This window comes from Oryzias latipes, chromosome 15 (genome assembly GCF_053564925.1).
Source record: "Oryzias latipes strain Hd-rR chromosome 15, Olatipes_Hd-rR_3.1".
NCBI lineage: Eukaryota > Metazoa > Chordata > Actinopteri > Beloniformes > Adrianichthyidae > Oryzias > Oryzias latipes.
The window spans coordinates 27,640,722-27,665,743 of record NC_136251.1 but is presented as its reverse complement, the minus strand read 5'-3'; the positions used below and the strand labels follow the sequence as shown (position 1 = coordinate 27,665,743).

Below are 25,022 nucleotides of genomic sequence, written 5' to 3'. Positions count from 1 at the left end.
TGGGGATTTAAACACATTTGGGGCTTTTCTTTATGGATAATGGATTCAACCCCTCTTGAAACTGTTGATCTACAGCATTTACACCCTGTATAAGGAATGTCTAAATGTAGTTTTTGAGGACTGGATGAAAACACAGACTGGGATTGCACTTAATACTTTAATTCTTAAAGTATTCTCTTAAATTTGGCAAGAAAATGGAATGTGTAATTAGCCTTGGGACATGTCATTGCAGCCCAACCATGTCCAAGAAATTAAGAAATTAAGTTCAGCTTACAAACCAAAAAAACAAAAAGGAGATGTTGAAATGCTCAAGGTAAAGCCTTTTGGGTTGACACTGGTTTTTCCCCATGACTGTAAAGACCTATGGACAGACACTGCAGCAATCCTATCACACATTCACAGCAGAACTGTCTTTTTTTATGAAGACAACAGGGTTTGCTTTACTCTGTGAGTTCTGACCCTAGACAACTTTATGGGATGCAGCTAATGGTTCTTCTGCACAAGAAAGGTAGATCTCAGATCCACTTTTACCTTGATCTACCCTCATTTCCCTTTTTCCTTTAGTAAAGTAAAGATTTTGTCAGTACATTTCTAAATGGCTTGTATAGGTTGATCAATCGCCATATATCAAGAAATGGCACTCAAAATGGCATTTTAAATCTTTTTATTTTACTTTTTTAAGGTGTCTTAAATGTTCTTAAAGATCAAATGTGCAGCCATCTAAAACCACTTAGCAAAAAAACTCAAAATCTAGACCGACTCAAAGAATAGCAGGCATTTTTAGCGCGACATGTTTTTGAATTTGAATGTCCTCATAAAGCCCATCTTGTGTGGGAAATCAAAATGGCAGCTGGAGGTTTCAAAGCACACTGAAAGAGCCTCAACATACTCAACAATTCTTTCTGTGGTTAACTATTTTCCTAAAAGACTAATTTAAGGCATGACAAATTTTATTTGGGCAAAGTGATTATTGTGCATTTAATAGTTGTCTTTAATATCTCAACATTTAGCCTGAAGTGATTTTTCTGTGCCATAATCCTTCATCTTCGTCTATGTTTTTAATTATTACCTTTTTGAAAGTTCAATAAATGTGATTAAATAAGTTTATGTTCTATTCTATTCAAAAATAATACATATGACCAGTTTATGACCAGCAATTTCTAATGCTGTGTGGTTCTTACATCTGAACCTGGTGGCTTTTCTAGAAGTTCTAACCTGCTTTAATTCCTGCAACACCCTTTGATTTATCAGTCCTTGTATAGATTCTTGAATCCCATGTTTATTCTCAGCTAAAACCTTTTCTAACATCCAACAGTGTTCTTTGTGAAACTCAATCGGGTTTCAGTGCCACAGTACAATAACAACTGCAGGGCCTGTAACAAATGACCTTATCAATGTCTTTAGAGAGAAAACTGCATTGTGTTGCTCTCTTTGTTGATCTATCTAAAGCCTTCTATTGATCATCAGTTACTTGTACACAGACTAAGTAACATTGGTGTTGGTTTTCTGCTATCGAGTGGTTTAAGGACTATCTCTCAGAAAGATCCCAATGTGTGTTTGTGGAAGGTGATAAATAAGACTTCTTGAACATCAGCAGAGGAGTTCCACAAGGGTTGATTTTGGCCGCTGTGCTTTTCACTATTTTTATAAACAACATGGGTAGTCAATAGCCAAGTGTTGAGTACCATTCATATGCAGATGATACTATCATCTACACAATTGCCAGTCTGAACTAGCTTCTCTCAGCATGTTGTCTCTGTGCTGGTTTTTGTCCTGCTCTGCTGGCTGCCTGACACAGACATAGCATTCTTGTTGAGTTTCTCAGCAGCTCCAATTTGACCACGGAAGCTTGTGTAAGCATGTGTGGTTTGTCTCAACAAAAGGAAACTATAATGCAAAAGAACGAATACAAACTGATATAATCCATTAAAAACCCACTAATTTACAGCAAGACACTGACAATAGACACTGGATAATATCTATTACTGTTTTTTTAAGTGTATTTTTAGTGTTATTATCTATTTGTCTTTTAATAGAGCTATGGTACAAATGTACCGATAATTTTCCCCTTGTGGAATCAATAAAAATTATATTTTATTTTGAAAAATAAAAAACCTTTAAATAAAAAATACATTTACTAAATTTCTATTGTGCTGCCAAAAAACACAGCCAAATTAATACAATATTTCTAGTATTTGAAGGCATTTTGTTTCCTTACAAAACAATTGAACAGCTACATTAATTATTATATCAATAACAGTTTTACAATGAGGCTTAAATCAATGCTAGTTTGCTTTAAGTTAAACAAAAGGCAGAAACTATTCACAGGGAAGCCTAATAAACATTTTTTTTATGATTCCCCATGTTTAATCAACATTTACTTTGGCTACAAATGATTATAATAAAACAAATTTGATCCACATGTTGTTTGCCTTTTTTATTTTTATTTTATTCCTTCCCCTCTGTATCATTTTTTTCTTCTTCTGCAAATGAGTGATAATAAGTAAGGAGCATAAGGATAGTTACTCTAAAAAAAATCCAGAAAGTCAACTCTGTACCTTCTGGACGTTTGGAAAAACTTCCCTTGCATGTTTTCTGTTGCTACACCTCCAAAAACTTTCACTCGTAATAAAAAAGATTAGGTCCTTCCTTTGAGAAAAGATAAATGAAACAAATCGTGTGATGTAAGATCAAATTTCGACACAAACTCAAGCACTTCTGCAGTTTGTTTCCTATCAAAGTTTTCATTAATCATGATTAGTGAGGGAGTGGAACAATAACTGCAGCTCTCTCTGTTCAAGATACCCACAAGGGTCTGACCTGTTTTCTACCTTCACTGCAGCTCTGTCTGCCATGCCTAACGGAGTTATCCATCTCTCAGCCAGCATCCTGCACCTATTTTCCCATTTTTCTAATGATCACCCTCCCTGAAGCACAAACCCACCGTGAAATGAGACGGAACAGATTTCTTTTTTTTTTTGGGGGGGTATAATTCAGTTTTCAACAGTTTTTTAATATACAAAAGCATAGTAATAATAGTAATAATAATCAAGGGGAAATGTGTTGCAAACTACTAATGTGTCTCATTTTAAGTATCAGCTTGGTATGAAAAGTCATAATAAACAAAACGCATTATCCTTTAATAAGCTTTGCTCATTCTTAACAGCTTTCCTCACAAATGTTCTATACTCAGCACTTTTTTGTTTAAAATGATCCTTATTTCGTATTATTGTCTCCTTTTGCCTCTCCTTTCTAAAGATCACCCTACTTTTATGTGACTCCATGTGACATGTGCAGTTCCTCTGCGCTGTCTTGTCTGCTAAGGTCAGGTGAGAGGCAAAGCTTGGAGCCTGCAGCTGTGCCAGCTGTCTGAGCTGGTTTGACTTTAACTCTTCATCTGCATTACGGCAAGTGCTTAAAAAAATTGTACATTTTGATTTAAAGTATATATTTGTATGGATTTAGTTTTGAAGATAGAACAGTAATTTCTGAGTAGCAACTGTGCAGGAACATTTTCACAGTTTTAGTTTGATTGGGATTCACCAATAACTTTCTTTTTTTTTTGCAGAAAAACAAAAATTGCAGCATGGACACCCTGATGATTAGAAAAAATATGCATTTAACAAATCAAAGACAGCAATCAAACTGATTAATTTCCCACAGATGTTCAATCCGCAGAGTGATGATCCTGTTCTTTCAACAGTATCTGCTCAGTAAACACAAGATAAATGTCAACCTGACTAACACCATAAGTAGCATGCTTTATGAATCAAATCTCATTATGACATTTAATTATTGATTTGTGTTTTTAATTACGTGTCAGAAAATGTGATCCTGGTCAGAAACTTTGCCATTGCTTTCTTGAATACAATTAAAAAAAACATGTAGGTCATCTTGTATCAAAGTATTGTTTTTTTATTTAAATGCAGCAATGACATAATCAGGGGGTTCAGAGTATACATGAAAATCCTTTGATCCGTAAGCAGCTACAAACCATCTCTGCAGTCTCAGTGCTGGGTAATTGGGAACCGTCTTCAAAAAGAACCCGGGGAACTCAAAGAAATGTAGAAGCACACCTTCTGTGTTTGACTTGAGGTCATGGAGGTGGCAGATCCCATGATCAAACCCCTTTTAACTCAAAAAGAGGGGATGAGGAGTGACCGCGGGGGTGTCCGTGTTGAGCTCTTGACCGCAGCCTTGATGGTGGTTGTTATGGGATAAAGGCCAGAGGAGAGCAATCTGTTCCAGTGAGGCGCCTCACACACATTCCTCCACCGTGATGACCTGATTTATATGTTTCCCTCCTCTGTTTTTCAACCTGCTTGTGTGTTTTCTTTAGCCCAGTTTAGGCTCACAGCATAGAGTTTAATGACGAACCTATGCTGCAGGCAAACAGACCTCATTATTAGTGTCTTAACTTTTAGGCGAGCAAAAATAATTGCTTAGTATATCATTCAAATGCCTCGTTTATTCTTTCAAAGTAAATTACGAGACAATAATATTAACAATAATCAATATAAAAAAGAATAACAATGAATAGGAAGTGCTTGCTGTGTGTAAGAATTACATACTAACATTTATTTTATTAAACTGCAAAAAAATGCAAAAAATACATTGTTAGAATGTTCTATTGGTGTTTCAGGTCGCTACTATGGCTTAAATAAATAGTTAAAAAAGATTTTTTTTTCGAAAAACCTTTTTGTCTCAAGCATGATTTAAAGACATTGTCATTGGGAACACAAATTTGACGGTAACATGCTAGAAATGTGTGACTAATGCATTTGCATTTAATGAATACTGCAAAGGAATATTAGATTTTCTCAGAAACTGTACGAAATGATGTTTTTGAGACCTATCTTTGCACACGAGCGGGATTTGTTTAAGTTGGATGACATACAAGGCTTTATGCATTTTTAGTATTGTGAATACTGTGGATCCTGCCTCTGGCTCATCTCTGGCTCGTCTCTGCTCTGTACCTGACCGAGTACCTCGTCTCTGCTCCTGCTCCTACACCTGGCTGTGGTTCCTGTCTCCGGCTCGACTCGCGCCTTTGACTGTCCCCACAACCACGGCTGGATGAAGCTCGTCTGCTGGACTTTAAATATGTAGTTGTAGATTTAGATAAGTTAATTCTTCTCTAAGAGTCTGGTAAATCGCCTGTCCGTCCTGGGGGAGGATCCCTCCTTCATGTGGGCACCCCTGAGGTTTCTTCGTTTTTTCCGGAATCCGGTTTTTTGGGGAGTTTTTCCTTACCGCGAAGGGGGGTCTAAGGGCAGGGATGCCAGTATAGCTTAGTCAGTTTGTTAGTTCATTTTAGTATTTTTCTATTGAACTCTTTGTATTCGTGATCCTTTTGATTTCACGTTTTACTTCGAAGCCCATCGAGACGACTGTTGTTGTGATTTTGGGCTATACAAATAAAATTGAATTGAATTGAATTGAATTGAAACTGTACACTTTATGTCTGAAGGAGGAGCCGAACAGTTTTTAGTCCTTAAACAATCCCTCAAATAAACTCAGGATTTTATTTTTCTTTAACATGTTCTTGTGGCATTTTTCTGAAAATTAATCTTAAAATTGCTTTTCTGCAAAAACTATTCTAAAAAATGACAGAGTTTGGATTTTGTTTAAAAACGGTGTTATCATATTTGAAAGACCACTGGAAAAGGCTTTGAAAATGGTTAAAAAAACAATAAAACTTTTCTTCTCTAAAATTACATACATAATAAAGGGCTGAACGATCTGGAGGTAAACTATAAGCTTGTTTGAAGTATTGATTAAAACTTAAACTTCAGGAATTATGCTGTTACATCCTGTCTCATGCTGGACCATTAGTTGTGGGAATGTGCGATGACGGTGCCCTTTGGTTTGTCTTTAGTTCTCGTCATGTTGTGTTCAAGTTGTCCCCTGTCACTCACGCCAGGTTCAGGTTGTCAATCATACACACCTGTCTTGATTTTTGTTAATGGTCTTTAGTGTATTCAAGTTTCTGTTTTTTGGGGGGGTTTTTTTGTTCTAGCTTGACAGATCATCTGTTTCGTCACTGTTGTGTTGCTCCCTCGGTTTTGTCACATTTAAGTTAATTAACAAATGTTTTTATTTCTACTGTATAGTCCGGTCGCCTGCATTTTGGGTCCTTAATCCAGTAGTTTCTGACAAAATGCCTGCAACTCCAACCCTTCACTTGTTTTTTTTTGTTTTTTGTTTTGGTTTATCAGATTTTTTCCCAGTCCCTTCATTGTTTAAACTTCTATTTTTCTCAGCAGTTTTGAGTTTATTGTTTGATTGCACTTGTGTTCTCACTTTTTGCCTAATTTATTGTCAGTAATGTGTCATGACTAAATTTCCTGCTTTTCGGTCTCTCTTTGACTGTTTCCAACTTTTGCTAAATCTTAGGAGTCTTTCGAACAAAAGTAACCTTGACAGCTTTACACAGAATTCAAGTCATTCCTACAAAGAATCAAAATAGTAAAACAATTGCTCATTTTCCCTTTACTTTGTCCTTCGGTGTATTCTGTGGGCCTCTAGAGAAGGAGATTGCCTTGTTGCTCCTCCTAAACTATCATGAGAAAAGCGTCGCTGCCACGGCCCCTGCTGCCTCCAGACTTCAGGCAGGGCAGACTGCCACCAAGTTGATAAAGTGAGCCATTTTGTACACAGGCAAGATTACTTTCAAGGACAGAGATTACACTGACTTCTGTTTGACTTGTAAGCCGTACAGATACGCACACAAACATATTCATTACAGATGGAGGAAAGAGACCATTGTGCATGCCTCTTACTGATATCCCAATTGTGTCACATACACAGCCTCAATGGAAAGTTTGCAAATTGTGGTAAAATAATGTAGGTACTTGAAAGCACCATTTCTTACTTTCTTATTACAGTTATTACTTGATATAAGCATTTTTGGGCAGTTTTTTTGGTGCAGGGACAGAAATATGTGTTGTGGACTTAATTAGTTTACCTGCTTGGAGGACATTTGTCACTCATTTCTTTGTTGGGTGTTGAGTAATAAAGTTAGTTAATTAATTTAGCAATGATGCTAGGTGTATAATTTGTGTAAACAGGAGTCCTCGTTGTAAGAAAGGAATATTCTTGCATCAGCCGCTTTCTAATTTAAAGTGGGAAAAAAATGCAATCAAACTAACACAAATTGCTAAAAATTGACCCAATTTTAATTTTAATTTTTTTTGTATTTACAGAAAGCATGTGTGTCGGCACATTGTTTCAATCCAAGGTTGAGCATTCCTCGATACCATTAACTCAATGTTTAAAATAAGAGAACTTGTAACAAAAGATTTACGCATTTCAAACTGACTTCCTCTAAGAAAGCTGCAGAGCATTTATGCAAAGCCAATTTACAGTTAGAAAACTTTTTTTTTCATTTTACAAGGGATTAGAAAAGATTACAGATTGCACTTTTATCTGGAATAATTCTGTTTAACCACTGTGTAAACCAAGCAAGAGATTCATATGAGGTGCCGTGTAGGACATTATTCAGAATTAGCATTCACATACACATGTGAAATCTCTCACACACACTAGTGAAATGCTTGTATACATACAACTGAAAATGTATTCATTCACATACACATGTGAAATCTCTCACATACACATGTGAAATCTCTCACATACACATGTGAAATCTCTCACATACACATGTGAAATCTCTCACATACACATGTGAAATGCTCTCACACACACTACTGAAAATGCTCTCACATACACATGTGAAATGCTCTCACACACACTACTGAAAATGCTCTCACACACACTACTGAAATCCTCTCACACACACTACTGAAATCCTCTCACACACACTACTGAAATCCTCTCACACACACTACTGAAATCCTCTCACACACACTACTGAAATCCTCTCACACACACTACTGAAATCCTCTCACACACACTACTGAAATCCTCTCACATACACATGTGAAAATCCTCTCACATACACATGTGAAAATCCTCTCACATACACATGTGAAAATGCTCTCACACACACTATCCAAAATCCTCTCACATACACATGTGAAAATTTCAATAAAAACGGAAGGCATTTCAGTAGAAACAACGTTTTTTTTTTTTTACTTTATTTTTAGAAACGAAGTTGCTCGACTGAAGGCATTTCAGTGGAAATGAACCTGTGTCCGAATTCCTGCCCTGATCCCTAACTACTAAAACCCTATATAGTGCAGAACTATATAGTTCTATATAGTTCTCTGAATTTAAAAGCAATTCAGACACCCGTGCTCAGTACTTTTTTCTTTTGGGTGTTGTTCATAACGCGCTTGACACGGAAACAAAGTGGCGCATTACCGCCACCACCTGGTCTGGAGGCGAACTACTCCTATTTAACGCGGAGAATGACACTTATTTGTCAGAGTAAAAACATAATAAATATGAACATTTTACAGAGACTATTTATGAATCTGCTGTGTTCTGATCATGGAAAACGTGACTGATTTATAAATAATTAAATTACAAACACTTTGGTGTTGATTTAATGTATTTGTTCATAAATAAACCCCCCAAGTTATTTTTTCATGCCAATATTTATTTTGTTTTTGTGCCACTGAACGATTAACGGGCTCTTGCAAGGAGGCATTTTTTTCTGTAGTTTTCTTACACCTTACTGAAAATGGCTTTGAAAATGAATCTGTCCGTGTTCCTGGCAATAATTCAACCGTTTTTCGTGAGATCAAACTGAAAACGAGCAGATATGCAGCATCACAGGACGGCAAGGAGAAGCAAACATCTCAGAAGATTTCCTCTGGATGCCCTGACCAGACAGAATAACTTGTGAGTTAAACTTAAAGCTTTTTTTTTAGTTAAACCTAAACTTTAACTTAAACTTTGTTACTAATCATGCTCAAGGTTACACAGTCTGCTGGGTAAGAGTTTAACATTCTTTTTCAAGTGAGTTGTGTAGTCCAATTACATGAAACACTTGTGAGTTCAAAGTTTAGAATTTTTTATTAAGAGTCAAACCATATCACTTGTTTTAAACAAAAACAAAACAAAAACTTTCATTTTTAAAAGTTTAAATGAAAATCCAAAAACCCAGCCAAATAAAAACCACGAGATTTTCCAGAATTAATAAATACTTCATAATCTAAAATGTAAGACATCAAAATAAATAGAAACATTAAAAAAATGTGATTTAATTTCCTCAATGAAATAATTAATGTTGCATTTTCCAGGGTCTTCCACGTCTCTACTGCTTTACCAACACAAAGGTGTCTGTCCTGGCCCTTTACGCTGACGGTCAGTCCGACACAAGACTGGATTTTCGGTTGACCCGCAGGACCATCGAGCATCTGGGTCGATGGTCCTGAAGCATCAGCTTCGGGTTCCTCACACTCTGGGGGGTCACAGGAGACTGACGTCCTGGTGTTTCTTTTCTGGCTGGCATGTGGCACATCTTACAGTGTGGTAGCCAGAGTCTTTGACATGACACGGTCCACCGTGAGCGATGTTGTCCACAGGACGGCAGACCGCATCCTCCAGCTGATGAGCAGGGTCACCCAGCTTCCCAGTGGGAATGAACTACCATAAGTCGCCTCTGGATTTTAGCAGCTCGCTTGGTCTTTCTCCTTCCAAAGGGTCACAAGGAGCATTGATGGCTGCCACATAAGAATAAAGGCCCTAAAAGAAAATGCAGCTTGTTATTTTAACAGGAAGCTTTTTTATTCCATTAAAATGCATGCTGTATGTGACTCTAATGCCAAATTTATAGATATTTTTGTTGAGAATCCAGGATCAATCCATGATTCACAGGTTCTACGTAAAAGCCCAATTTATGTAAATCAAACAAACCCACCTGAAGGATCCTTTTGGGTGATGGTGGGTATCCCTGCATTGCACATCCCATCATGCTGCTGACACCCTACAGGGAACCCATGAGGAATGCCATTGAGGCAGTTACAACCAGAACCACTCCAGAACACGCTCTGTTGTGAAGAGAGCATTTGGCATGATAAAGATGAGGAAGAGAGCAATATTTCTGGGGGCACTGGAAGTAAAACCAACCTTTGCAATGAAAATCATTGCCTGCAGCTCAATTCTGCACATTCTGTGCATCAGCAAAGGCGACTGCTTAGCCACAGATGTTGAGCCACAGCAGGACAACACCAGGAACATGCAGGACGAGCAGAGTCACGTCTGTCTGCAAGGACAAATCTTTGCTTTCCTTTCAGCTCCAACTGTGACACACATGACTCTAGAAGACCAGGATTATTGTTAACATGTATAAAAATAAATATTAACATATAAAACGAAATTCTAAATATGTACATCTGATATTTATATGAAAATCCTTTTAAGATTGTTAAAAATAGCTCAGATTTAAATAATACATGTAAATTATTCATTTTTGTTCATACATTTATTAAACAAATTGGAAAAACAATGGCTGCATTACATTTTAGAACAATAATTTCAACTCAAGTAAACTTAACAGACTCTCCTGTCGCTGTTCCTCCCTTCTAGCCCTTTCCCCCTCTCTCTTCTGGGTCTTTAACATAAACCTTTAACCCAGTACGACAACGATTAACCGTTTATTAAAATGAAGTCAAATCTGATCATGTGTCTCTACCCATCTGGCACGAGCTAGCTTGAAAACAAACAGGCTATCTTTCTCCATCCGCAAATGGATCGGATTTTCCTCATCCTCGTCTGTCCCTACATATATGAACACATTTAAAACATGTGTTAATAACTTGTGACTACGGTTAGAAGTCACTGCTTTTTGATGTAATATCTAGCGTTTGTTTTTAGCCTTCGGCGCTAATTCGCGTTAGCGTTAGCTTTAGCATTACTGAAATTGATGAGCTTCAAAACAATCTAGGTTGTTGATTGAGGAATATAACATATTAAACACATCATCCTAAGTATTTACAAATATATTTTACAACAGATACTGGATATTTTTTAATATACTTACACGTTTCGGTGGTTTTCCTTGCGCAACCGGCTGCCATTTTCGAATGATTCAGACGAATGATTATCTCGCGATAATCAGCCAACTTCCGTTTCTACTGAAATGCCTTCCGTTTCTGTCGAAAATTTCAGTAGTGTGTGTGAGAGCATTTTGGCTAGTGTATGTGAGAGCATTTTCACATGTGTATGTGAGAGGATTTTCACATGTGTATGTGAGAGGATTTTCATATGTGTATGTGAGAGGATTTCAGTAGTGTGTGTGAGAGGATTTCAGTAGTGTGTGTGAGAGGATTTCAGTAGTGTGTGTGTGAGAGGATTTCAGTAGTGTGTGTGAGAGGATTTCAGTAGTGTGTGTGAGAGCATTTTCAGTAGTGTGTGTGAGAGCATTTCACATGTGTATGTGAGAGCATTTTCAGTAGTGTGTGTGAGAGCATTTCACATGTGTATGTGAGAGATTTCACATGTGTATGTGAGAGATTTCACATGTGTATGTGAATGAATACATTTTCAGTTGTATGTATACAAGCATTTCACTAGTGTGTGTGAGAGATTTCACATGTGTATGTGAATGCTAATTCTGAATAATGTCCTACACGGCACCTCATAGATAAATGCCCTAACTTAAAACTCACACATTAGAATTTCTTAGATTTTAAAACCACTGTGCTTTGTAATATGTCTCTGTCAGTGGAATAATATTTATGAAACAGTATAGTTTTGAAGCTACAATAAATAAAAACCTTCTATAAGACCAGGTTTGCCAGATATTTCTCAAAATGACAAGAGAATTGCCTTCAGTGGTCGAGACTGGCTCTGGCAACCCTGTGACCCCGAAAGGGATATAATTTGTTAAGAAAACGGAAGGATGGATGGATGGACATTAAAAAAAAATCGCTAGGCACTTTGCAAAACTCCTAAATATAGAAGTTGGAAGAAAGTGGTTGCATTTTAAAGTGTTATAAGTTGCTTCATTTTAAGCATAAAAGCTTATCTGTTCTCTGATGGAGGCCAAACAAGCAACCCTTTACCTCCCTAAAGCCAAAGATCTTAGTTTTCTTGGAAGAAGCATCAAAGAAGTATTTCATTGTTGGTGTAATAAGGGATGAATGCAAAATTATGATAGTGAAAGAATAACTGTGACTAGCCAGTTCTTGCTCATCAAAGTAGGATTTTTTATTACCCCAGTCAGAACTTTTTAATGCACCCAAAGCACCAATCTGCTACCATACAGCACACAGATGGAACGATTAACTCAGAAGTACCCCAACTCTTTACATGTTTAAAAACATACGCCTGAACTCTCACAGTTTTGTTTAACTTACTTTGGTATTGAATATTTTCATTTTCCTTTTCCTGTACGCTGCCAAATATTTTGCATTTCTTAAAAAATTTGTGATTGCTTACATGTATGAAAGGTGTTATACCAATAAAATGGCCTTCTCTACTGTAGATGTGTTTTTTGAAACATGGTTTGGTCCGCTTCATTCTTTGGTTAATGCTCAAGTCTGTAATAAATTAAAAACAACCTAAAGCCTTTTGAAATCTTTCAGATTGCCCTTGCCAATTAAGCAGTTTGTTGTGCTATCCTACTTTTAGTCAAATGAGATTTGTCGGTGTTGTGCTGTGCTGTGTCTGAGAATAAAAATATACAGGTAGCTAATTGTGAAGAAAGTTCCACTTGACTGACATTTACAGGCAACACTACACTATACTATACTTTATACTGCCACCAGTATGAATGTTTTCAGCGCCAGTCTGTCTTTTACCAGACACATCTGCTTCGTTAATCCCAGGGATTGGGAATTGAAATGGTTCCCCAGTAACTGGTGCACATCTGTTCCTCACAGGATTCAAATTTTGAAAACATATTTTTTAAACTCCAGTGATTACAAATCTACAATTAAATTTAGGGACATGTAAAAATGTTCTGTTGTTGTTACCTTAAAGATATCAATGTCAGATCTAACAAACTTCAAATTTCTACTATGTTTTTGTTTGTGAGTCAACACAAAATTCCCACTATTGTGTTCTCAGTGGTTGTTTTACCACAGTACCACTTTGAAAGTCAGTAACACCAGAATAATGATGTAAACAATAAGAGCATTTTCAGTAGTGTGTGTGAGAGCATTTTCAGTAGTGTGTGTGAGAGCATTTTCAGTAGTGTGTGTGAGAGCATTTCACATGTGTATGTGAGAGCATTTTCAGTAGTGTGTGTGAGAGCATTTTCAGTAGTGTGTGTGAGAGCATTTTCAGTAGTGTGTGTGAGAGCATTTCACATGTGTATGTGAGAGCATTTTCAGTAGTGTGTGTGAGAGCATTTTCATTAGTGTATGTGAGAGGATTTCAGTAGTGTGTGTGAGAGCATTTCACATGTGTATGTGAGAGCATTTTCAGTAGTGTGTGTGAGAGCATTTCACATGTGTATGTGAGAGATTTCACATGTGTATGTGAATGAATACATTTTCAGTTGTATGTATACAAGCATTTCACTAGTGTGTGTGAGAGATTTCACATGTGTATGTGAATGCTAATTCTGAATAATGTCCTACACGGCACCTCATAGATTCAGATTATTCATTGATGTACTGCTGCTCATAGGAGACTTGTTAAAAATGACGTTCTCTCCAACAGATGCAGCATAAATTATACTTTCATTTTTCCAATCAACCTATCAAACAGTTATTTACAGTTCAGATGTGATATGCATGTATTCTTTGACAGCCACTGAAGTGTTTTTGAGAGGGTCAACCGTATGAGTGAAATTCCCATCAGCACAGTGTCAACAGTTACTCACTGTAGCAAGACTTCACACAGCAGCCTCTCCTCCTGACTGCTACTTATCAGAGCAGAAAGCCTTAATTAATTCATGGCTGGCTGATGTTCCACACAGGCTGGTTGAGTATAAATTATTGTGCATTGTTGAATATATAAACAGCTGGCAACCAGATATGGGAATTAAGTAAAAACCCCAACAGACTTGGGCACTGGGACTGATGGTGGTGCTGAAAGATAACTAAGTATTTTGGCCTCTGGGCAGAAAGAGATTTGAAGATGAAAACATAATCTTATTCCCTGTGCAATTTCTTTTATCACTTGTCTGGACTGAGATCCTAAACGTTGGTTTTGGAGCCAGCATGTGCTGGTGCCAAGGTCCCAAATGCCCCATTTGCTCCAGCTATGACAGGGACCATCTTTGCCTTCACCTTCCACATCTTACCTGATCATCTTCCATGAGCCCTGGTTCTCTGGAGATCTTAAATCTTGTTTCTAAAATTTTCAGGAGTTATTCTTCCAGTTTTTGAGTTGTAGCCCCAAATACTTCAAACCACAGAGACTGCATTACCCTCCCAAATCTCCTTAGCTCCTTATTGTGTCTCCATGCTTTTTCAGCTTGGAAATTCAACCCAAAATTACCTGGCAACATAACACTTGCTCCTAGGTTTATTTATCTTTAATAAATCCTGCATGTCAACATAAATTGTTATCATTAATAACAGAAAGAAAACAAGATAGGAAGCATAATTATTTTATATTTAGGGATAGTGAATCTTTATAGCAACTTAAAAACAATAGAGAGAAATTTAAATATTAAATTTGCAAATCTGGGATCTTTTCTCTATGTAATTATGGAAATTAATCAGATTGAACCTTACCATACCTTAAATTTGTCTAGTATTTACACTCATTGTTTTCTTACTTTAAAGTCCCCCTCATCTTTTGATCTATTTTAAAATCGTTCCCAGTGTTCTTTTTATTATGATTATGCAATTTTTAGCCACAATCTAAAAACCTGTCATTTCCTAACATAGTGTCTGTAAAGCGGCAGTAGTTTATTAGAAATACCCCTCTTAGATGTGGGCGGGACCGTTGGCACGCAGCAATCCCACTCCTCTACCCATCACCAATAACTGAACAATATCAGTTTACGCTCTCTCACTAGCTCACAGCCCCTCACACCCCCAACCTGACATTGTTGCAAAATGGCGAGTTGTATTAGAGCTAACCAGCCGTACAGTTTGGAGCCAGATGCAAGCTCGGACGAGGAAAACGAAGACATGTGAATCCAGTCGTCTACAAGTGGATGCACCAGAATGGAGCGGAGCAAGGAGCTTGTGGCCCGCCCAGCATATTTTCTACGTCACAAATAAGCTCTTTTTCAAACTGCCTTTTTTCGACTGCTCCTGATTCCACGATTTGAAGAGAACTAGTACTAGAAGGAGCTGCATTTCCAGAAGAAAATGCAGGGTTGAATGCGATATTGAGGAAGGAAAATGAAACTTAAAGGGTAACAATTGGCACAAAAAAACTAAGTAAGGAAATGATCCAACTAGACCATAAATAAGTAAAAACAAATTTTGTGAAAAATTCGAGCGTCGGTCATCGAACCAGAAGATTCCCCATGTATTTCAATGGAGGCAAAAATCCTGGAATATCTTGAAAGTTCAAGTATTTGAAGAACCAAAAGTCATAGCTTGAAAAACCTGAAAGAGCTGAACATTTTAATAGTTGAATGGTTAAAATGGCTGAACAATTGTAGAAGAAGTTAAGCGCCAAAAAATGGCGGAAGATACTATAATAAAGAAAGAAAGAGAAACAGGAAACCAACAGGAAAACAATGGGTTGAATGCTATAAAGCAAAGGAAATCTTAATTTTTTTTTTAAAAATTACATTTTTTTTAAGCTTACCTTTCATTTCTGAGTAATGGGTTGAATGCTATAAAGCATTCAACCCATTACTCAGAAATGAAATTTTTTCTAAGCTTACCTTTTTTAATGTGTCCATCATGAGAATAAGGCCACAAGAACAATTAAAACACCAAAAATACAATTTTTATTGGAGTGGGTCTTTAAAGCCCTCTCACCACAAGTTACTGCTAATGAGCATGAGGTGTGCTTAGACTGTAATACAAAAACAATTAAAACTTTAAAAATTTAGGCTTTGAGTGTATCTTTATTTGTGTATCACCTAGTGAATTATGAAAGATCAATGTTGTCATCATTGCGTTTTTTTTTTCATTCAGATACTCTCTCAAATTGTTAGATACTGAAGGAAAAGACACAAAAAAATGACACATATTACAGATTTGAGAAAGTAAAAAAGTACCTTTTTAATAAATGAAAATCCTAGATGATTCCAAAAGAAAAATCAAGTTGAAAGCTGGAAGAAAAAGTTGATAAAGAGCTGTGGCTGAAATATCTTTTTTTAAATTAAACATTTGGTCCCTGAATGGATTGGGGTGATGTCTAAAACCTGGCAATAGCTGATGATGGCACATCCTGCATCTGTGGAGCTGAACTCTCTCTTTTGTACCTAAGATTATTTGGAATACATAAAGGGATGATGGGGGCTGGACCGTGTTCCTGCAGTCTGTCCTTAAAATGCACAAAACTGCTTGAAAGTCCTTTGCTTTTTGCCTCCGCCGAACATCATCATCTTTATAACACATCTGGGGTTGGGTTTTTCACTCAGAGCATTACTTTTGCCTTTGAAAGCAATCAGCTGCTTCCGTATGTGAATGACTGTGGTTACTCTTTATAAAAATATGATGAAAAGTGCTGGATGTTACTGGTAAAAACCCCAGAGGCCACCATACATACAAACCAGTGACAGATGCCTAAGAAACTGCTACTTTATAGGATAATAAAGTATTATAAAGTCAGACATATCCATTGTTGGATAAATAAAGGGGGTGTACGGCAGCGCAGGATGATTGCGGTTAAACAAGAGGTATAAAAATTTCAGTTTGATGTGAGAGTACAGCCATGAAAACCGGCACTACAATTTTGAATATTTACATTTATATGAAATCTAAAGGCTTCATTATTGGTACTGAAAGGATGTAGCAATTGAAGATCTGATCACTTGATCGGAAACCGGGTTTCAATTCAATTCAATTCAATTTTATTTGTATAGCCCAAAATCACAACAACAGTCGTCTCGATGGGCTTCGAAGTAAAACATGAACTCAAAAGGATAACGAATACAAAGAGTTCAATAGGAAAATACTAAAATGAACTAACAAACTGACTAAGCTATACTGGTTTGATCACATAGTTTCAGACTTAATCGAAATTGGATGTTCCATCCCAATCAGGGATTGAATATATATTTTATTCTCATTGTCTTGATCATTGCTAGATATTTCAAGCTTATTATCCATATCATTCACAAAATTTCATTGCCATAACGCCCAGCAGAATACACCTCCAGTTTGAGCTGGAGGCACACAAAAACGTGTCTACTGTGCGGAGATAAGGTGAGAATGACACTCCAATAGCAAACTGCCTTGCGTATAAGATTGGCATTTTGAGTGGGGGTGAATACAAAGGTGTGTTTAATACATAAACCTCATTACGCATCTCAAAAACAAACGCCTGCACACTAAACAGTGTTTACTAAATCAACACCACTCCGTTCGGTAGAGTTAGCAAGATATTCACAGATTCTGACTTCTGGGCTCAAATACTCTTGTAAAAAATGTTTAAAAGTGACAGCAAGGCTGTGTTCGAAATTCCCTCACGTCTCTCTAACCCCTGAAAGACTATATAGTGCGGGAATATTCAGTGTCCTGGATAAGTCCAATCCATTATTTTAACATAATTCATAGTGGTGTCATGTACTACATTTGTTGGTGTGATTAATGAATCATGATCTTTAATTATTCAAACCAGTTAATCTATTTTAATCTAACATAATAATTGCTGTTAAAAAGCCTAATTTTGAGATATTTCCATTTAACTTTGGGACATTGTGGCACAGTGAAAGATCACCTCCTAAGATCTCCAACGAGTAAGAAAAAAATAAATAAATAACATACACAAATATGAGAACAAAACATCCAGATTGCTATAACTTAACACATAAAAAGTAGGACCACTTTTCTGAGCAATCCAAAAAGAAATTGACCACAAACTTATTTAATACCATAATACATGTTGACATACCTTATTCCAAATTTTATATATTTATATATGCAATCAGCTTGCCACTTACCCCATTAATTTATGATGTCGAGCACCTCGTTGGATTTTATCCTTTATACAATAGATGATAGTTATGGTGTTGTGGCTTTGTTTTAGGTTATTTCTGTTAAGAACTACATAGTCCACACACTGATGATGTCACAGTACCAATGAACCAACAGCATGCGTGCAGGAACATGGAGACATGCACCTAGATCTAACGATCTAAAATGTGTTTTGGACCTTTTTTTTTATATTTAAGAATGTGAGAATAGTTAAAGAATTACAATGAGATTAGCGCAATCAAAAATATTCCATTAATTTGTCTGTCACTAACCACAACTAAAGCAATAATTTGACACCCCTAATAATTCGGACGACAACAACTACTACTCACCACTTTGCCAAAATGAAAACCTAATAAATATCAACAATTTTTATAGAGACAATTGATGAATCCAGTGTGTTTTGATGATGAAAATTTTGACAACTAATATATGTCAATAATATAAAGAAATTTCTAGAGCACTGGATTTTGGAATCATAGATTCAAAATGGCAAAAGCCCTTTTTAGTGCTGAGGGAATTTAAACGCTACCCAATTGTCTATATTGGTTTGTCTTAACACAATCACCCACAAAGACATTTCACAAGAAAAAGAATTGTTTCCCTTTTCAATGAGAATTGCTGCTGCTCAATGCTTTTAATGTGATGGGAAAGTATTAGATCAGGACTCAACACCAACAGATACTAAAAATGGAAAGTCTCACAGCTGGATCGGGGGGGCAATAAAACCTGATTTGAATATCCCAGTACCAATGCTTTCACAGGATCGCCGGTTTATGTCAGCATTACCTGTGATATATGTTGCCGTCTTTGTTAAAATGTTTTTAGTTGTTTTTTTCTTTTCTTTAGCTAATTAACAGTAGCATTGTCATGTATCACTATAATGCTCACTAGATTAAAAAAATCATGGATGGATAGATGGATGGATTGATGGATAAAGAAATTGATTAAAAAATTGGATAAAAATAATTTAAAAAGCAGCATTGAACAGCCTTAATTTACTGGGGTGCAAATGAATTGCAACATTGTGATAATGTATCTGAGAAATTTGAGTTGGTTTCTTACATGTTAAATATTTCACAAGTTTGGTGCCATTCTTGATAAAAGCTCAGTATTTACTCATCATTGATAACTAAGGACATTTTAAAAAATGGTGTCTTTCTAATGTCTGTGTGATCAATGCCAAAGGGGTCACTTTATATTAAAACAGCTTTCTGCGCTCATTCCCTAATGAACTAAAATTTCATCATGCCTAATTGAGTATTGGACCATAATGCAATTTCACTTTAGCAGTATCTGTATCATGGACTGACCCTTTTTAATTATGGAGACAAAATGTGTGAGGAAGTGAACTTACGCTTCATAGCTTATTAAAATATCTCTTTGTTTTTTGACACCTGCAATTTCCTGTTAAGATTAGTTGCTTGCCATGGTCTCCTGCTTTTTAACGGTCTTATCAAATGTTAATTGTCAGACCTCGTTGGTGTCGGGCAAAGTCTGATTTGCTGTGAGTCTGATTTACATTTGAAGCATGTAAGCAAGATAAGAATTCATTTTGTAATAAAGGCAAAGTGAGGACGATGCAGTAAGACAAACGAAGCAGATTTGATCAGTACACAGACTTTTATGCTAGTTTCTAATGAATGCTTGTAATTTAATATGTGTAGAATTTCAAAGAAGTGTAAATGAGTGTTTTCATTTGTCTGCACTACAATAAGCTGAATGTTTAAAGTGAAATAAAGATCATTTAGAGGTTATTAGTATTATTAGCCATCACTGTTTTGAGCTTTGAAGACAAAGTAGAAAGGGGCAGACCTGGGTCCCATGTTTTGAATGAAGCCACCATTCACGTCCTAATTATTACAATACTTATCATATCTTGATGCCCTAGTGAAATGAATTTAAACCCTTAACAAAAAAATGATATTTTAATGTGTGGCAAACATGTAGAAATAAAAATGCTGGTTTGAGGCTCTAAACATCTAAGTTTTTGATAAATATTGTTTTAGAAAATGGTGAGCAGGCTAGCACTATGTTCACTTGCTGTTTGTACTAGTTTTTGGAGCTAAAAAATAAACTCCTCTGCTGGGAAGTTGCTGACCTGACCTGCTTTTCTTTAGTCTGTCTTACATGGATAAGCACTTTATCAGGAAAGCATCTGTGACCTGTGATGCAGCTCTTATTGACACTGCATCAAGTCCATACATAACTGATGTGAATCTTATGTATTGCTGTTGTTGGAGCTAAAAAAAAATCCTGAAAGTGCAGAGCTTATGATTAATGTTTTTTTGTAATAAGTGGAGGAATCACACAGGATTCAAGGCCATGAAATTAATAAGGAAACCATCAATGCAGACTTGGAATACAGCGATGCCTGAAGCTGCGATCACACCAACCATGATTGGTGCAATGTTTTTTAGGTCAATGTACAGATGCAATTAGAGCGGTTGGTTTTGAGTGTCCTGCGCAATGTTTTCAGAGTTCATATATCTAAACTCCTCCTCGGACTAATGCTGAACAGGAAGTCATCAATCTGGGTCACAGAGAGACAGAAGTACCTCTGATCCTTCAACAGCATCTGTGTCCTCCATGCATTGACCGTTATTGAGATATTGTCAATGCTTCCATGTAGCAATGAGGCCTTAAACTTTTGATGGTAGCTCCTCCCACACGCTACTTATGTGTCAAGTTTATGAATACATTTTTGGAGGGTTCATCAGCGAATTCAAAAAGGAAGCAACAGAGGAGATTTTGACCCACAAATTGCATTTGGTGTGAACGTAGCAAAGATTACCCACTGTCTAAAGATTCCTACTCTACAATGTCTTATTTATTTTAACAGCCTGACACGAGTTTGACGTATTGAGTCATGTTCTGGTCAAACTACTGCAGACATAAACAAATGCAACATTTTTCTTATGCCCCTCTTGACAGCTTGACAGGTCAGAGCGTCTGATTTCAGGTGGCATGAGCCACTTTAGGGATCAGTGCGACAGCTTTGCAGAAACATATGAACACAGTCTTGGACTCAATTTACACTTAATAACAGTTAAAACATTTTATGGCAAAATACAGCAGAGAGTACAGCCCAGGGAGAGATCTATGAGCCTATGAAAGTGGGAATTGCAATGATATTAATAGAAAATGTAAAGTGTGCATTTAATTACCTCATGGAAACAGATTTTTTTTTTTTGCATGTCAGTGATTACAAAAGTCTGTGTTTATCACTTAAACCATTTAATACTAAAACTGAGAATAGGTTGCAGTTCAATGACACAAAACTTACATTTCAATCCTTGCATTATCAAATATTATTTGCTTTTTTGTTTTCAAAGATGTTTTTTTCTAATTCAGAATTTGCGGGTGCTCTGACACTCAGAATGACCTACTTTTTATTCCATAAGTGTGCTGCAGAAATTATAGAAAAAAAATAGTTATGATATTAAGTAAATACGCGCCTAGATGTTGTGTATCAGTAAAGTTGCATACTGTATATGCACAGAGTCAAACCCTCTTTGGGAAAAAGTACTCTGCAGTGTTATTTACAGTTGTGCCTTTGATGCGTCTTCTGATTTTATAGCAAACTAACCAAAGCGGTTGGGGGAAATGCATGTCCCTTAAGGACATGAGTCTCTTGTGGAAACCTGGTATTTTGTCGAGAAGCGATAGAAAAACATTCTGAGGCCCATTTCAGAAACTGACTGATATCTCATAATTTCTGAGCAGCTGAAGGGGATCATTTCTTATTAAAAGTATGAATATTTATGTGCTAAAGACTGTATATGAATCTATCAACAGCATTCAGTTCCTCTGGAAAAAAAAAATTAATAGTGAGCAGCCCTCTGTTCTTGACAGTGATGCAGTTTGTCCTAAAAATTAAGATTATTTTGTCATCAATGAGTGATTGTTATTCCATCTTATAGCAAGAGAAATAAGTTAATTTGACTAGAAGTTAGAAAAAAAGACTAATTTCATTAATGTCTGTTTTACGATTTCACTCCATTAGAAGCTGTATTTATGCTGCAGAAATATATGAAGTGAATGAAATATGGGTGATCAAATGAGCTTCCCTCGTAACACGAAGCACTGTATCAACAGAAAACTTTAAATAGCAAGGTCATCAAGAGATGATTCTGCGGGGAAGTGCTCTGCAACGCGGTGTCACAGAGATGGATGTGGTTCATTTACTATTCAGTCAGGTCCATTTACAAAGCTATATCATGGAGAATACCTTTCCATTAGTAATACAGATATTAAAATTAGAGTGAGTTCAGGTGACCTGTGCTTCCTGGTGATGTATTGAGACATGAATGTGATTATCAGTGCTTTATAATTAATTATGTAGGAGTATCTACAAACACAGGAGCTGCAGTTTGCACATCAGATTAGTAAATGAGAAGCTGAATGACAAGTGCCTTAGATACAATTTACTCAACTCTAATTAAGCACACTGTCACAGATTTCCTGTTTTTAAACATGCGCTGAAATGTTTAGGCATTTTTATTTAGGTTTATCTTTTTTTTTGGTCAAGAAAAGAGTCTAAAAAATATAAATTTCACTTTAAGTCATATTCTAACTGTATCTTATGTATTGTAAAAGTGTTCCCAGTGGTCTTTTAATGATGATTATGCAGTTTTTATCCAAAATCAAACAGCCTGTGTCGTTTCAAGATATATTTTCTGCAGAGTGCCAGTTGTCATCAGAAATTCGCCTTTGGGTTTTTGGCAGGAGTGTTGTAAACCTCTGCCGCTTTCCCATCATTCCTTTGTTTACACTCTCTCCCGTTAGTTTACAGCCCCTCACAACCCCGAGCTAACATTAGAAGTGAAACAAAAAAGGCGATCAACATTGTAGCTAAAGCTTTATATTTTTGAGCCAGATGCCAGCTCGGACGAGGAAAACAAAGACGTACGTGGATTTTTTTTTACTCCAAGTGGATGCATCAAAATAGAGCAGAGCAGGGAGGCTTTGGCCCCGCCCCTTTTAGTTAGGTGGATTTTTAACTGCTCCTTTGATCATTATGCTTTGAATGAAGAAATACTCAAAAATGCAGTTTTAATCCTGAATTCTTTTGAGAAAATCCTACAAGAGCATGTTAAAAACACCCAAAACATGATTTTCATTGGAGTGGGTCTTTGAACAAAAAGGGTTTTTTAAGCTTTTTTTTGTTACTGCTGACATGGATTAATGTAGTTCTATTGTACACTGCTAAGACGCAATGGTAATGTATGATGTGTCATGGATTGTGCACAGCAGGATGTGGTCTAATCCTTTTTGTGAATTTTCTCACAGCAGCAGATTTGCAGTAATTTTTGTTTCCTTCAGTCAAACCAAGAAGATAGTCTCTCATTAGAAAGATGTCAGTTAACACGTAAGATTATACAGAATTCACATCTTTGTTTTAGAAATCCATGCATCTGTTTTTTCTTAGGTCACATCAATCGGACAGAGAGGCAGACCTGGAGTGGGTACAAGGAAAAGAAAGGCACAATGTGAGGAGATTTAGAAGAATGTATAAAATGAGAAATTTAAATAATTTCCCTCAGGCACGCAGCAGCAGCATGGTTGTTATGTCCTGACCAAGATCTCAACTGTGAAAATCAAATGGAGAAATTAGGTTAGAGGCATTTCACTGCTGGAAGTTTACTGGCTCACAAATACCATAAAGCGTATGCAGCCTGTCAGATCACAGAGTTTTTATTTTGAAATATGATTCAGAGGTGCATTAAATCTTTAGATAATTATGCCGTCTGCACATCTGACAGAAACATTCTAAATTTCTATCCAGCAATGATCCAGTCTTCGTTTATTTATTTAAAAAGGAACATTTCACTAACATCTTGCACACAAAAAAGACTTAGACCAGTGTGTTATCTCCCACATGGCTCCATATAACCTCTCAGAAACCCCTGTAGTGCAGAGGGAAAGCTTTGACGGCATGGAATTCAGCGCAGGATAGTCACCTCAAACTCACGCTGACAAAAAGGCATCTCTTTTTCCTCTGTGCATAGGCTCCAAAAAGGAAAGCTGGCTATGTTTCTATTTCAAGCATGTATTTAACCAAAAGGGGGTTCGTTTCTGGATAGATTCAGCTGCTGTTAAAACAGCAGCACAGAATTATCATTGAGTCATTCATCAAACCGGCTTCAAGCGACTGACATTTTATGTGGTGGCTGTAAATGAATCAAGGATGTGCTTTGTCGCACTTATTCCATTCTGTTTTTAACGAAAAACTTGTGGCTCCACATTTAATATAACAACAACAAAAAATCTGTGTTAAAAGGAAAAAAAATGGAGATAAGGACATATAAATAGTCTTTCTTTGAAAAAAAATACACAATGTAGAATTAAACTTTAGAAATTGGTAATTTATCCTGCAGAAAAGTAAACGTTGCATGATGTTAAGACTGTGACATCTAGTTGCAGCCACTTATTTACAGAAGTCTTTACGGACATACATAAGATTATGAAATTTGAAAAGTTTGAAGGTTTGTGACACAGAAAGTAGAAAGATTTTTTTTTTTTTCTCGTTTGGAGCTAAGCAGTGTGAAACATTCCATTATTAGTGTCTTTGAATAACCATCAAATTAGCTATCCTCAAAACTAATTAAGGGGAAATTGCAGTATGTACGCCTCCACCTGATGGAGCCCATATAATGTAGACTAACTTGTTCATTAGGCAATTAGAGCTCCCAGAGGCAGCAGCATATTTTATGACAGTTCAGTTGCTGTTCATTTGGTGAGCCCACAGATTGTTTGTTCCTTCTTCCTTGGCCCAAATGGGTTTCGGTTTAACACAACAGTTCATCTGAGAGTTTCAGGAAAGAGTAAAAAATAGATGGGATCCTCCGGGGATCATTTTTATGAGAACACCATCATTACTCACCATTCTTAAAGGGATGCCAGCTCCCGAAGGACTCTCCTGTGGAGATATTTTATTTTAATCACAAAAGCTTGCAGTTAAAATGGATGAGGAAAGGAAAATTAATAATTAACACTTGAATGTAATGACAAGCCAGTGTTATGGGCTCAAATTCTGCTCTTCAG

General features: G+C 36.5%; 1 long non-coding RNA gene across 1 annotated transcript; it reads right to left on the bottom strand.

Annotated features, from left to right (window-relative positions):
* Positions 1-8,956: 8,956 nt before the first annotated feature.
* On the bottom strand, positions 8,957-11,104 carry LOC144984104 (uncharacterized). Its single transcript, XR_013647761.1, has 4 exons — positions 10,952-11,104; positions 10,039-10,228; positions 9,830-9,959; positions 8,957-9,654 (listed from the first exon to the last, which is right to left on the bottom strand). It is a non-coding gene; the product is annotated as an uncharacterized LOC144984104 (long non-coding RNA).
* Positions 11,105-25,022: the final 13,918 nt, after the last annotated feature.